The sequence below is a fragment of the Sarcophilus harrisii genome, chromosome 6 (genome assembly GCF_902635505.1).
Source record: "Sarcophilus harrisii chromosome 6, mSarHar1.11, whole genome shotgun sequence".
Classification (NCBI taxonomy): Eukaryota; Metazoa; Chordata; class Mammalia; order Dasyuromorphia; family Dasyuridae; genus Sarcophilus; species Sarcophilus harrisii.
Window position 1 is genome coordinate 177,388,556 of NC_045431.1, and position 15,354 is coordinate 177,403,909.

Consider the following 15,354-nt stretch of genomic DNA (forward strand, 5'->3'; position numbering starts at 1 on the left):
CTCCATTTCCTTATCTCTAAATTGAACCCAAAAGCCCTTCCCACCTTTAAAATCTCTTCCCAGCTTCCCAAAGAAACCACGACTCATCCCTTCCCTCCCCTCCCATAATATAATTAATTGCCAAGCCCATGGATGCTCCTCCTGGAGACAGCTTTCCCTTTCCTGCCCCACCTGGTCCAAGGCTGAGTTCCCTTTTCCATGACTGGCATCTCTGCCTCCGCCAGCTGCCACACTCCTGCTGGAAGTGACCGGGCTGCGGGATTCACGGAGGACGAGGGCAGCCGTGGGACAGATTAGTAAGTGCCTGCGGGTATAGGGGCAAAACTGTGGCCCTTCTGAGTTTGTGTTCTGAAGGGGGTTGTTGGGGGGTTAGGGGAACAACAGTAGCCCAGATTGTTCCATGTGGGTAGTTTGGGACTGAGCACACTAAGCCTGAAATCAGGAGGCGGCACCCCAGCTACATGGGGGGCATTCTGGGCCCACTGGGGCTAAAATGTGGAGCGTACGGGCACCGAGTCTGTGCCAGGCTCTGTCCTAAGCACTGGGGGTACAGAGATGAGGGAGATCCCCGTCGTCGGGGAACTCATCAGGGAGAGATCGTACAATGCCCATAGAAGTTGTATGTGGGGTGACCCTGGAGGGGAAGTCTGAGGCAGCAGGGGTACTTGGAGGGGCTCATGGGATGAGGATTCACTTTGTTCTGGGAATCATCAGAAAGCAGAAACAGGAACAAGAAGGGAGGCTGTAAAGAGGCTGATTGAGGCTCGTTGTGGTCAAGAAAGACTCCTTTAGGCAAGAGTGGGCCTGGGTATCATTCTCAAGTGCTATATGTAGTTCTACCCTGGGAGGGTTGCATGCTGGCCATGGCACAGTCACAGAGATGAGACATGGAGCGTCTGGCGTGTGAGGGGGCCAGCAAGAAGGTGGTCCGGCATGACTGGACCTAGAGAAGGTTTGAGGAACAAGGCCTGAGGGGACAGAGAAGGTAGGAAAGGACAGGTGGTAAAGGGCTTTAAGGGCCAAACAGGAAAGTTGTTCCTAGGGGTCAAATATATAATATAACATATATTATTTTACAATAATGGGGATTGAAAAACTTTGCACTTTATGGAGGAGGGAAGGTGGTGACATGGTTCCACCTGTGTTTAAGGACAGTCTTCTTGGCAGTCAGCTGCATGGGGAAACAGAGGCGGCTTGACTAAGCGGTGACAGTTCAGGGCAGACTGATGAATGGGGCTGACCAAGTAACTTCTTAAACAGTGGTTCATGACCCCATATGGGGTCTCAAAATTGAATATAGAGGTTGTGAAATTGTGAAAGGAGTTGCATTTATTACAGTAAATGTTTGATTTGTACACCTGTTTTATATAGTTTTATACCTGCGGTCATGTAAAAATTTCTTGGGCAAAAATGGGTTGCAAGCAGCAAGGTTATATAATGATTGGTTTTGATGGATGTGGCTCTTTTCAACAGCAAGGTGATTCAGGCCAGTTCCAATGGGCTTGTGATGGAGAGAGCCATCTGCACTCAGAGAGAGGGCTGTGGGAATGAGTGTGGATCAAAACACTTTTTTCACTTTTTAAAATTGTTTGCATTTTGTTTTCTTTCTCATTTTTTCCCTTTTTGATCTGATTTTTCTTGTGTACCATGATAATTATAGATGTATATATATATATATATGTCTATAATTATCATGGTACACAAGAAAAAAAAATATATATATATATGTAAAGGATGGGGTGGGAGGAAGGAAGAAAAAAACTTTGGAACACAAGGTTTTGCAAGGGTGAATGTTGAAAATGATCTATGTAGCTGTGTGACCCTGGGCAAGTCACTTAATCTCAATTGCCTCAGCAAAAAAAAAGAAAGAAAGAAAAGAAAATTATCTATGCATATATTTTGAAAATAAACAGCTTTTATAAAAAAATGGAAATGGAAAAAATTTAAGAAACCCTCATCTAGAGGGCTGGTTATGGGAGGGATGGACAGACACACAGGAGAGGAGGAGGCTTAGAGACAGATGGCAAGCTGTGGCCATTGATGGGACATAGCAATAAAGTTTGACACTGAAGTTGTAAATCTGGGAGAATTGGAAAGATGGCAGTGTTCTCAACTGAAATAAGGAAATTTGGAGAAGCTAATAAATATTGATATCCATAGTAGATAAAACGTAAGGCTGTCTAGGAGGGAGGAGCTTGAATGTTGTGGGTACCAGGAAAGGTTTCATGCAGAAGGTGATATTTGGGCCGCATCTTGGTGGAATGGAGAGACTCTGAGGCAGCAGTGAGGGCAGAGTGCACTCCATGTAGGATGGCCAGAGAGGATGCACAGATGGGACATGGGGGAAAGAGAGATTTGGAGCAACTACAGAGAATGAAGCTGGAGAGGTGGTGGGGCAGGGTAGGAGAGTGACATGGTCAGATCTGTACTTAGTAAAATCAGCAACAGCAGTGTGGAGGGTGGAGTGGAGGCAGGCAGGCCCAGGGGAGGCTGTGGCCCTGATGTGGGTAACTCCCTTGGCTAGGGAGGGGTGTATGAATGGAGAGGGGTCAGACCTGAGATACGGTGTGGCGGCAGAAAGGGCAAGGTGTGGCCACTGATTGGACATGTGGACTCAGGGAGCGTGGGAGTCGAGACTGACCATGAGGTTCTAAACCTGGGGAGTCAGAATCAAGCACCTTCAGCAGAAAGGCTGACTTTAGGGAAAGAGAATGAGCTCTGTTTGAAATATATTGAGTTTGAAGTGATTCTGGATCATAGATGCAGCTTGAAGTAACCAGCAGGCATTGGTGATGGATGAAGCTCAGGTGGGAGTCTGGGGTTAGAGAGAGATCAGGGAGTCATCTGCAGAGAGATGGTGGTTAAATCCCTGGAAGTTGAAAATGTTATCAAGAGATTATAGAAGGTGAGGAGGAGAGGTCTCAGGTTAGAGCCTTGGGGAACAGCTGAAGTTAAAGGTAAGGTTTGGAAGATGAGTCAGCAGAGGAAATGGTAGGAGCACTCACATGGGAGGAGCACTCAAACAGGTGGGAGCATCGTTCTGAAAAGTCAGGGTGGAGATGGTCTCCAGGTAGAAAATGTGGTGCAGCAGAAAGGTGGAGGAAAGACCATCATATTTGGTGATTGAGAAGTCACTGGGGACTTGGGAGTGGTTAGCTCCATGGAATGAGTGACAGTATCAGAATCTAGGAGTGGGAGGAGGTTGGTTTAACTCTTTCAGTGAGTTGAGTGAGAAACAGAAGAGGTGGGATGATGGCCTGAGGGAGTGGCAGAGTCTAATGAAGGGTTTTTAAGGTTAGGAAAAAAATTGGGCTTGTTTGAAGGCAGGACTAAAGGAATCAATGATAGGGAAAGGAATGGGGAGGAGGGAGAGGAAAGAGAGTGACAGAGAGACACACAGACCCAGAGAGAGAAGAAGCAAAAGAAGAAGAAGAGAAGCAAAAGAAGAAACAAGTGAAGAAAGGAGCAAAGGGAGGGGGAGGGGAGAGAGAGAGAGAGAGAGAGAGAGAGAGAGAGAGAGAGAGAGAGAGAGAGGAAGATAGAAAGAAGAAGAGGGAGGAGAAGGGGAAGAGAGAAGAGTGTGAGAAGGAAAGAGGGGGAAAGGGAGACGGAGAGGGAGAGAGAGAATGGGAGAATTCTGTGGTTCATGAGTAGGACTGAAGTTTGGAGAGAAGAGGAGCAATAGATAAGAGGGGAGGAATTCATGAGTGGAGGATGGCACAGAATTTTAAAAACTGACACTCTTGGGCTGAGATTGCAGTTTTAATGGGACTCTAAGCTCAATGTGTGCTCAATGTGAGCCAGCTGTGCGGTAGGGCAGCCAATAAGGCTGATACTATCTTGGGCTGCATTAGGAAGGGGAGATGAGAGTTACTCTGTTCTGGGTCCTGTTCCACCTCCCCGGCAGGAGTGTGACCTTAAGTCGGTGCTCTGTGAGGACTGGATTAAAAGACTGAGGGGGCTTTGTTTGGAGAAGAGTCAGGGAGGGGGCGTGGTAGCTGGCTACATGTATTTAAAGAGTTGACATGGGAGAACAGTTTCCCCTTCTGTTTCCTCCCAGAGGGCAGAGTCCTGTGGAAGAGGCAGGGAAGTGCCGTACCATACTTCCTGACAATTGGATTTTGTCCAGAGTGGAAGGGCTTTTTGGGAGGTGGTGGGTTCCTCGTCATGCTGGGAGATCTCCAAGAAGCTGGTAACCTGGGACTGGGATGGGTTGGACTGGTAAGCTCCGAAGTCCCTTCCAGCCCTTCCTTTCTGTGGTTGGGTGGCAGGATGGATGAGGTACTTGGGCAGGAGCCGCAGGGATTTGCAGCTCAGAGGCAGGCTCCGGTCTCCAGGAGCTCCCCTTCGGAGGGGTGCACAGGCCTATGAACAATTCGGGGAGGGCCTTGGAAGTGCCATTTGAGTTGGGTTGAAAGAAGGCAATCTGTTGACATTTGGGGTTTTCTAGCACAGTTCTATGCCTTCTTCTCTGCTTTCCTTTCTCGGGAACCTTCATGAATAAACTTTCATGACAGGGACAAAGGGCAGCTTCCAAGGCTGAAATAACTTTTCATATCAACCTCTACTGCCTTATTGATGTCAGTAATATAAAATACTTCATTTTTAAAAAAATGGTTTTTCTTGATATGGCTTCATAGGAAACTCATTGGACAGCTACTAGTATTTCATTTTTATGCTCTATGGACTATTTAGTTTTATTTCTTAACAAGGTAGTTTTGTAGTGGCTGGATGAGGCAGCATAACCCTAATTCTTTAATAGATGCTAAAGAAACTGATTTTATAAATCTTCTTTAAGAAAGGATTCCTTTAAAGATTTTTTTTTCCTACACCCTATTTAAAAAATCATCATTTACTTCTTTTTTAACTTTAGGGATTTTCAAGGAATTAGTTTCTGGATCAATGTGGGATTTGGTCCTTGTACTTCTTGTAATTTTTCCTTCTTCCACTTCCTTCTTTGTGGGTGTGTTTAAAATTCTCTGAGTGGATTCAATCTGGAGGAAGTGATTATGAAATTCTGAGTCTGGAAAACTTGGTTTGTTTACTTACCTGAGTAAGGTGATTTGAAGCATTGTTGTTCCCCAGCTTCCCAGTCTGGTGTTTGATGTGAGGGATTGTTATTGGATTATGAAGAAGTCAGAAGCTGCTGTGCTGTGTGTGTGGAGGGGGGTTGAGTGGGGCAACGTTGAGCTCTGGTACCTGGGTGGCCACCCACTGAGCTCTCCTTGTATGGTCTGGTAGGGGAAGAGGGGAGAGACTCGGCATTTATTGAGCACCTACTAGATGCTGGGCACTGTGCAGAGGGCAATTCATTTGAGCTGGGTCCTTCGTGTCCTTGTGATCGGGGAGTCCCCCATCTGGGTCTGGGTCAGTACAGAAGGAAGCTGGGGTTCCTTGTTGAAGGCTGGTGGGTGGAGTTAGTTCAGCTGTGGACAGTGAAGAATCATGAGTGTGTATCTGGTTCCCTGTGGTAGTACAGAGAGTCAGCAGGCTCGGGCCATAAACCCGGGACTCCAACATGACCAATCTCAGTGAGGCACGCTTTATGGCACCAGATAAAATTAGACAACTAGTCTGTGACCTCCAAGGATCAAATGTAAACTCCTCCGGGGTCTGTTGGGAGGAGGGCTTTGAAAGCCTATCGGACGTAATGCCTTTCTGTCAAGCACCTAGTGTACGTGAGCTGCTGGGGAGAGACGGCCGGGGATGAAGGAGAGGTACCTGCTCATTGGTTCGGGGCAGGGGTTTGAGTGTGTGTGGGCGGGCTGGAGAAGTGATCCCTGCCCAAGTGAAAGGGGTGCTCTCTGCGGCAGGGGACTGCGGTGCCTGGGAGACCCAGGGCTGCCGGCTTCCCGTTTGGGGCCAGCCTAGGAGCCCAGGGGGTGCCCAGAAGCCCAGGGACGGGTAGGGGCTGCCGGGGCCGAGGACGAGAGAACCGGGAGGGCATCCCCAGGCCGGCCCCCGGCGGATGCCCGGGCGCACTGCGCCGGGCTGCTGCTGCTCCCCAGGACCACTGACCGCTCGCCTGCCCTGGCGGGGCCGGCCCAGACCTCTGCCGGAGGGGGCGGGGTGTCTCCGACTCCTGCCGCTGGCCCCTTGCCCGCCTGCCTGCGCAGCGGGCCAAAGCTGGGCTGGGAGGCGGTCACCCACTGAGGCTGCCCCCCTTCCCCAGCCCCTTTGCCCCGGGAGGACGGCGCCCCCCGCAAGGGCTCCCCTCGTGCCGGCCCCACTTGGACTTGAACTTGGACCCCCTCGGGAGGCCCCCAAATGGGTGAGTCTGTGAGCGAGCCAAGGAAGGAGGGAGTGCGGCGGCGTCTGCGGCTCCTCCTCTTCCTCTCTCCTCCTCCCCTTTCTCTTCTTTCCTCTTTTCTCCTTCCTTTCTTCCCTTGCTTGTCCCCCTCTCTTCCTTCTGTTTTTACGCTTCTTGTATTCGCTTTCTCTCCTTTCTCGACCTTCCCCTCCCGCGCCTTCCCATTTCTCCTTTCTCCTGCTCTTTCCTCTTCTCCCTTCCGTCTCTCCTTCCCCCTCCCGGCTCCTCCTCGTGAGGAGTAATTGCCGTAACTATTTGTGAAACCCGTAGTGCGGCGCCTGGTCCGTCCTAGGTGCTTGATAAGACATTTATTTACTCAACTTCTGAGTCCTGGCTCTGGGGGCAGGAGTAGCCCCTGACCTAAGCGGGGGTTCCAGAGACGGAGAAGACGCTCTTACGGCCGAGGCTCCAGGACTGGGGGAGCTGAGCTTCTGCAGGGGAGCCGGCTGGTGTTGGGAAGGGGGAGCCGCTGCTGCAGACGGGCGCTTGGGGAGCATAGAGCATCTGAGTTCAAATCCAGCCAAATTTTGCTTGGGTGATCTTGGGGCTCTTGTCCTCAGCTGCAAAGTGAGGAGGTTGAGATTCGGGAATGATGGAGACCCGTCCATCCCTGCCTCTCTGATCTTTGGGAATTCAGGTGCCCGAGGTCAGTGCTAGGGTAGGCAAGGGGGTGAGGGAGGGCCCTGCTTTCCTACTGCCCTGCTGCAAACCTCTCAGAACCACAGGAAATAGCTCATGGGTCTGACCTGTTCTCCTTCAAAGGAGCATGGCCTGGAAAAAACAAAGCTTCAAAGGTTCTTCTAGGAAAAGCATGGGGGGCAGGGAGGGACGGAAGCTTGTCTAAGTTTGTCCTGTGTATGGGGAGGTGGGGGTGGCTGGCATTTTGGGAAGGAAGACCCATTTTCCAAATAGTGCTGGGGGTCAGACTCCCACGCTTTCTGGGGTTTTGTTTCACCACTGGGTGAGCTCCCTTGGAGCCGGGAAGGACCTCATGGGTCACCTCCACTAGCACTCTCATCTTATGCTGGAGGAGCCTGAGGAAGCCCTGGGGGGGGGGGGGGGGGGGGGGGGGGGGGGCAGGCCTTGGCCAAGGTCACACAGCTACCAGTAATGGGGTTTTCATGCGGTTCTGTGTGGGGCCCATTTCTCTCCTGCTGATCTCCCTTAATTTCAAGATGCTTGAGTCAGTTTGTATAAAGCTGGTGCCCTTGCCCTGGTCAGTTGCCTGTTTCCAATGGGTAGGGAAGGAGAATCTGGTGGACTGATGCTCTTTAGGAGCCTGTCTAAGGGTGTCTGCTCAGAGGTTATCTGAGCAGTCTTCTCTTCCTCCTCCTCCCCTTTCCCCCCCTCCACTACTCCTCTCCTTCCTCTCTTCCCAAGAGAAGGGGGAGCCCTTCTCTGTTCCCTCCTCCCCTTCTTTTCCTTCCCCTCTTCTTCCCTTCCTTCTCTTCCCCCCTGTTTTCATCCTCTTTATTTTCTCCCCTCCCCTCCTCTTTTTCCCTCTTTCCCCTTCAGTCCTCTTTTTCTTCCTTCCCTTCCCCTCATTTTCCCCCCTCCCCTCTTCCCCTTCCTTTCCCTCTCTCCCTAGAGCACTAGCAACAACTCCTTTCCTTGAGCCAGAGGTTTCCATGGGATATCTGCTGCCTGCTCATACATTCTTTGTATGTCTCTCTATCTGTCTCTTTCTCTGTATGTCTCTTTCCTCTTCTTTCCTCCTCCTCCTCCTCCTCTCTGTCTCTTTCTTTCTGCCTGTTTTTCTGTCTTTCTCTCTGTTTCTGTCTTTGTCTCTCTGTCTCTTTGCCTCTTTCTTTCTTTGTCTTTGCCTCTATTTCTCTCACCTTTTCTTCCTTTTCTCTATCCTGTCTCAGTCTGTCTCTCTGTGTCTCTTGTCTCCCCTCCTTTCCTTCTTCTCTCTCTGTCTTTCCTCCTTCGGTTTTTCCATTCCTCCTCTCTGTCTTTCTGTCTCTATCTCTCTCTTCCCCTCCCCCTTAGAGCTTCATCATCACTCTTTCTGCTTTTCTCTCTGGTCTCACAGAGACTCTCTTCCATTCAGTGGAAAAGAATACTAACCATGGAATAAAAGGTCCTGGATTCAGATCTGCTCATGTGAGCTTGGACAAACCTTCCTCTCTCCCTCCACTGCTCAGGCCTGGGGTGCCCCCTGCTGCCCGAGCCCAGGACATTTCCCCCAGACTGTCCCCTCGGCCCCCAGAGTAGCCCTTCCTTGGGTCGGGATAGAGCTCAGGCAGCCAGGACTTTGGATGGGGGAAAATGCCAGGTTTCTTTTCAGTTGCCTTGAGCTCATTTGAGCATTTCTGTCAGATATTTAAAAATGTGATTTGGAGAAGCACAGGGGCAGGGCACAAAAAAGGTGTTAGTGGTTACCCTCAAACAATAGTTACTTAAATGTAATAAATGGGTGTGTTTTGGAGAAAATTAGGACAAGGATAAAAGAGCTGAGCATTAAGCCAGTTCAGGGAGCAGTAATTCAGGGAGAGGCAGTGTGGTCCGGTGGGTAGAGAGGCATCCTGGGAGCCATAAAGACCTAGCTCCAAGTCCAGCCTCTCTCCCTGTCCGTGGGCGATGAACCTGTCAGTGACTTTCTAAGGAAACAAGCTGCTAAGAGGGTGCAGAGACTATGTCAGTAGAGGGCCTTCCCTCCCCTGGGAATTCCCTCTGCCAGGGCAGTCAGTGGCCAGGAACAAAAACAAAACTTGGGCCTGGGGTGATGGGCATTCAGTTAAATTAAATTTAAGCTTTGCTGTTCCCTTTGTGTCTTGGGGAAGGTATTGGAGGAGAGTCACCTACTGAGAGCCTCAGTTTCCTCTTCTGTAAAGTGAGGCTGGGTTAAATGATCTGTGTGCTAATTTAATTTGGCTCTGCGTCTGATGCCGGTTCAGCCCCAGGGATACAGGAAAACTAAGCAGGAAGGTTCTTGTGTCCTGCTGCCTCCAAAGTGGTCCAGTTAGTGACTGGGGACCTTTCCTTGGGGTGCAGGTGCAGAATGCACATCTGGCTGGTTTGAGCTGACGCCGGGCCTCTTGGAAACTGCATCTGCACGATGCAGAGGAGGGCTAAGAACTCAAGAATAGGACCCCAGCCTGCTCCAGGCAGCCCCCAACCCCCAGCCAGCCAGTGGTGGCTTTCCCTTGCTCAGATTGTCCCGGAGCACTTTCCCACTTCCCTTCTTTGTCCCATCACTCCTTGCTTTTTACTAAGCCCTTGTGGGGATGTGCAAATCCCTCCTCCTTAGATGAATATTTCCTTGGGGTCACAGCTGGTCCTGCTGTCCTGCTCAGACAGTGCTGCACAGGAGATGCCATTTCCCCCTCCCTGTCCCCCTTTTTTGGATGCCATTGGGCTTTGAGTTACCAAGACCTGGATTCAAATCTTTGACACATGTTAAGATGTGACCATAAGAGTGGTAATTATTAAGTGACTACTATGTGCCCAGGACTATGCTAAGTGCTTTACAGTTATCTCATTTGATTTTCACAACCACCCCTGGAAGGTAGGTGCAAATATTTCCATTTTACAGCTGAGAAAATTGAGGCAGACAGAGGTCAGACAACCTGCTCTGAATAAGTGCCTGAGGCTGGATTTGAATTCTAATTTTTCTGACTTCAGACCCTGCTCTCTGGGCACTCTTTTAGCGGCCACTGTGAGAAAGTTGTTTGATGCAAGCCTTGGTTCTTCTCGGCTATAAAATGGGGATAATAATTTGTGAGGTTCCCTGAGTCTCATATAAAGGCAAGCACGAGCCTGTTTGTAAATGCTCTGGTAAATGCTGCTTGTTGGTAGGGTAAAGTTAACATCCCTGCTACCCACTGGTACCCTGAATTGAATTTTGGTGGGGAAAGGGAGCTAGAGGGCAGCCCTGGAATACAGACTCTTATGGGTGGGCACCAGCAGGCCTTAGAAGCTGGGGCTGCTCAGAGAGAGGAGGGAGGGAACTGCCCATATCAGAATTTGGCTGGCTCTGCTGGCAGCTGCTCGACCCTGTCCCAGCCTCCCCAGATTGGTAGCAGCAGCCTTAGGTTCTGAGAAAGTGGTCCCGCAGCCTTCCCTCAGGTGCCTCCAGGATGCAGGAATTTGCACACAGTAGGCCCTTCACCAGTGTGTGTTTGGGCTGAATTAGTACCAGAAACATTTCAGGGCCTCCACTGGCCTGAGGTTGGCAGGTGCCACCAGCAAGCACTAACAGGGCAGGATGGTCATTGGATTGTATCTGCTCAGGGTTCAAAAGAGCCTTCTCCTGAGGCTACCTGAGACTCTCGAGGACAGTCTTCCAAGACATTGTGCCCACGTGGAGTGAAATATTTTTAATTAAAAACAAAAAACAAAAAAACAAAGCAAATGAAGATGGTCCCTTAGAGTAGGGAATTGGAAATAGAAAAGTGTGTCGAAGCTGGATATTGGAACCAGTGATTGTGGTAAGAAAAGTCGGTGGGAGCGGCGTCCCAGCAGAAAGAGGGCCTGCTTAGGGGCAGATTATACCCTTGACCCTCTGTAGTTTTTGTGACCCATATTTGCCCCAGAAATGTACCCCATCTCCTACTCATCCCACCCCATCATCCGGGAACTTAGCAAGGGGTTCTTGGATAACCATCAGGCTGGATCATGAGTTATCACCACTGCCACTGCTCCTAGTACCAAGGGTATAGTTATGGGTACCTCCCTGTCCCTCATCTCTTCTGTGCAGTGTTTCAATGTTTACTAAGTGCAGGGCCTTTTTGTGAGACTTGGATGTGAGGGAGGGATTACCCAGTCCTTAAGTGACTGGCCTGCAGGCACACAGCCTGTTAGAAAAGGGCCAGCGGACACTTATGAAGCCCTGCTGGGCACCGGGCATTGTGCTACATGGGGGCAAGTCAGACACCCGGAAGGGATTGGGATCCTAGTTTTCCTGATTTTCTGCCTGTGTTCTCTATCTTCATAACCCACAGTGCCAGGCCAATCCTTTTTATCTTGGAATGTGCCACGGCGTCTCTGCTAGGAGCCTTGTCTTTGGGAACCTAATGCCATCCCTGGTGATGGCAGGTGGCATTTGAAGGGCCAGGTACTTCTAATTTTGTCAGGATGGTTGGCTTCTGAGCATTTATTGTGTGCTATGTGCCAGGCACATGATCAGGTAAAGTGTGTGTGTGACAGATACAGATGGAGGCAGATGGACAGAGATGGAGAGAGACGGACAGACAGAGACAGAGATATGGAGACAGACGGGGAGAGAGAGAGACAGAGAAAGATGGAGAGATGGAAAGATGGAGAGACAGACAGGGAAAGACAAGAGACAGACAGATGGATGGAGAGAGAGAGAGAGAGAGGGAGGGAGAGAGGAGAGACAGAAGCAGAAAGAGATAAAGAGAGACAGACACTCTTGAAATTTGGGGCTGGATGGCATGGTTGCAGGAATCCCCTCTACCACCCACCCTCATTTTACAGATGAGACACTGAGGCCCAGAGAGAGGAAATGATTTCACCTTACAGAAGTTGGGCTGTAAGAGGGCTCAAAGGGCACCTGTCTGTTGGCAGAAATGTGGTTGTTAAAGCTCCTGGTACTCCCATAGCATCGTTTTGTTCAGTGTGTGGAATCTGTTTCCTAGATTCTTCATCTATTTTTTCTTCCTATTCAGGTGATCTGTAGTTTATTCCTACGTAATATCGGTTCTGTTTCTAGATAAAGAAAACCTACTCATCTTACTGAGCCAATCAGAGGCTGACTTGGGTGTGAACAACACCAAAACATTTTTCTGAACCAATAATTGTTCCTTTCTCCTCTGTCTGTTCATCCTTAATGACTTGTTGGATTTGGAGTCAGGAGTCTTGCATTTGAAGCTTGTTGCTACTAGTGTGACCATGGACAAATTATTTTATTTTATTCAGACTTGGTTTTCCCTTCTGTAAAATGGGGGTAAGGTGAGGAAGAAGATAAATGGGCATAACTCCTAGACCTGGGATTCAAACTTTGCCCCTGAAATGTTCTATGTGATCCTGTGCAAATTCTTTCCATGCCCCAGACAGTGCTCTAAGACTGTGTCTTGGTCAAAGGAGTGTGTTCACCTGGTATTCTCATAAACCCATGAAATCATAGGTCTGGGTCTATCTCCCAAGTGGGGAGCACTTGCCTCAGGGGGATATTATGAGATTTAAATAAGATGTGCAAGGAATTTTAAAATTTTCCTGGTGCCATATGTGTCTTATTAGTATTATTGCTAATCATTGCTATTATTGTTATTAATACCAATGATCCTTTTCATTTTGTCACAGAGACTTGGAAATCAATCTTTTGTTTCTAGTGGAAACCCAGAGTTGGGAGAACTCCTTTTGTTTCCAAGGTTTTAAGGGAAGATGTGGGACTTGAGTTCAAATCTTGGGCTTCCCTGGAACTGCTGTCTATAATGAGAAGACTGGCCATTCAGGGTGACCTTTCAGGACTCTGTTGGCTAGAGATCCAAGATACTCTGAACTTGTGGGCTTGAAACATTGACCTTGTCCAGAGAGTCACATTGTTACCTTGAAGATGTTTAGCCATAAGGATTGAGGCATTTGTCTTTTTTCCAGTTTTGCTGAGAGAAGTCAGTGAATCTTAATGACTTGGGAAGGTCACCCGCCATCTTGGAATCAAGTCAAGTCACCAAGTATTTATTAAGCCAGACTCTGTTCTAAGCACCAGGAATTCAAAGGAAGTCAAAAAGGTGGTCTTTGCAATTGAGAAGCTCATGGTCCAATAATGAGAACCTTTGGTTTGGGAGTGTACCTAGGAGGGGTTCAACGGGGGGATCTTGACACAAAACTAGGGTTTGTAGAGTTAATCCCTGAACTCAACAGCAAGGATAGCAAGAACTTGTAAATGGTCGTTATTTCAGGTCTGCATTTGCCTTCTGAATTGTTAAAAGTCCCTACTAAGTAGCTCATCTCCATTGCCAACCATTTGAAAACGCATTAAACCCTTTCTGATGCTTTGGTTTCTCCTGAGTCACGTGATGGCAAATAATTAGGGCTTTAGGAAATCGGAAAGGAGGCAGACTCATTTGGATTTGTTTCTTGGGGGGGGGGGGGTAGAAGCATGCTGCCCTCCCCAGCTAGGTCAACCTGTTCTGTTTGCCCCAGGACAGGTTGTGGTAGCTTAGAATGTGGGCATCAGGCTTGAGGTGGAGTTGTGAAATGAGGGTGGTGTGGTGTGGTGTGGAGTGGCTGGGGGGAGGTTCCCAGGCTGACTGCCTGGGGCCATGTTGGGTTTTAAGCCTCTGTAGCTTTCACTGGCCTCTGAGATTGTCTCTCAAGGTTGACGTGGCCCAGATGTTGGGGAGCATGTTGGCTTGCTGAGGGTGGCAGCTGGCTGCCAGACCCAGAAAGAACAGCTTGACCTGGTCCCCCCCCCCCCCAAGTGAAGACTCAAAAGTAACCCTGTTAGGTATGGTTGTGTCCTAGCTGGAGTGAGGAAGGATATGTTGAGTTTCCCCGAGGGTTATCAGGCAGCCAAAAAGGATTTCTGAGTAGGGCTAGGGACAGGAGTTTGATTTTTTTGGAAATTATTCTTGACCATCTCTCTTCTCTCTTGCTCTCTCTCTGTATTTTTTTGAACATTCATTTTTTTAAAAATAAGAGTTCTGAATTTTCTCCTTCCTTTTTACCCTTCCCTTTCCCACCTGAAAAACAAAAAATGTAATATTAATTACACATGTGAAATTATGCAAAGTGTATTTCCATATTAGCTAGGTTGCAAAAAAAAGCAAGAAAAATAAAATGAAAATATCATGCTTCAATCTGTATTCAGATTCCAATGATTCTTTGGAGGTGAATAGCATTTTTCTTTTTTCTTTTTTTTTTTTAATTAAATAACTTTTTATTGACAGAACCCATGCCAGGATAATTTTTTACAACATTATCCCTTGCACTCACTTCTGTTCCGATTTTTCTCCTCCCTCCCTCCACCCTCTCCCCAAGATGGCAAGCAGTCCTATACATGTTAAATAGATTACAGTAGATCTTGGATACAATATATGTGTGCAGAACCGAACAGTTTTCTTGTTGCTCAGGGAGAATTGGATTTAGAAGGTATAAATAACCTGGGAAGAAGAACAAAAATGCAAGCAGTTTACATTCATTTCCTAGTGTTCTTTCTTTGGGTGTAGCTGCTTCTGTCCATCCTTGATCAATTGAAACTAAGTTAGATCTTGTCTTTGTTGAAGAAATCCACTTCCATCAGAATACATCCTCATACAGTAGCGTTGTTGAGGTATATAATGATCTCCTGGTTCTGCTCATTTCACTCAGCATCAGTTCATGTAAATCTCGCCAATCCTCGCTGTATTCGTCCTGCTGGTCATTTCTTACAGAACAATAATATTCCATAACATTCATATACCACAATTTACTCAACCATTCTCCAATTGATGGGCATCCACTCAGTTTCCAGCTTCTAGCCACTACAAACAGGGCTGCCACAAACATTTTGGCACATACAGGTCCCTTTCCCTTTTTTAGTATCTCTTTGGGGTATAGTTCCAAATTGCTCTCCAGAATGGCTGGATGTTGAATAGCATTTTTCATCGTGGGTTCTTTGGAATTGTCTTTGTGCATTATATGGCTGAGAATAGCCAAGTGTCACTCACAAGTTTTTATTGTATAATATTGCTGCTACTATGTATGCACAGTGTTTTGGTTCTGTTCACTTTACTTTGTATCAGTTCATGTAGGACTTCCTGAGTTTTTCTGAAACCATCCCCCTCATCATTTTTTATGGTAAAATAGTATTTCATCACAATTATATTATTCCACAACTTGTTCAGCTATTCCCTAATTGATGGGCAGCTACTCAATTTTATTATATGTTTTAAAAAGTATTTAATTTTAAAGGCTTCTCTTTTCACAATATATGCATAGATAATTTTTTATTAAAGTTTTTTATTTTCATAACAAATACAGATAATTTTCAGCATTCATTGTTGTAAAACCTTGTGTTCCAATTTTTTTTCCCTCCCTCCTCTCCACCCCCTCCCTTAGACAGCAAGAAGTGCAATATGTTAAACATCTGCAGTTCT

General features: G+C 47.8%; 1 protein-coding gene across 8 annotated transcripts in view; it reads left to right on the forward strand.

Annotated features, from left to right (window-relative positions):
• The window catches only part of MTUS1 (microtubule associated scaffold protein 1), a 125,209-nt gene that overhangs the window by 17,436 nt on the left and 92,419 nt on the right, over nt 1-15,354 (forward strand). For 3 of the 8 annotated variants that reach the window (XM_031942188.1, XM_031942187.1, XM_031942191.1), the window contains exon 2: nt 225-296. The exons of 3 other annotated variants lie outside the window; for them this stretch is intronic. The gene's annotated coding sequence lies outside the window, so the exon portion shown is untranslated. Of the gene's footprint in view, nt 1-224; nt 297-5,465; nt 5,718-5,777; nt 6,272-15,354 lie in introns of those variants that run through there. 2 more of the 8 variants (XM_031942193.1, XM_031942192.1) reach the window with 2 other exon arrangements.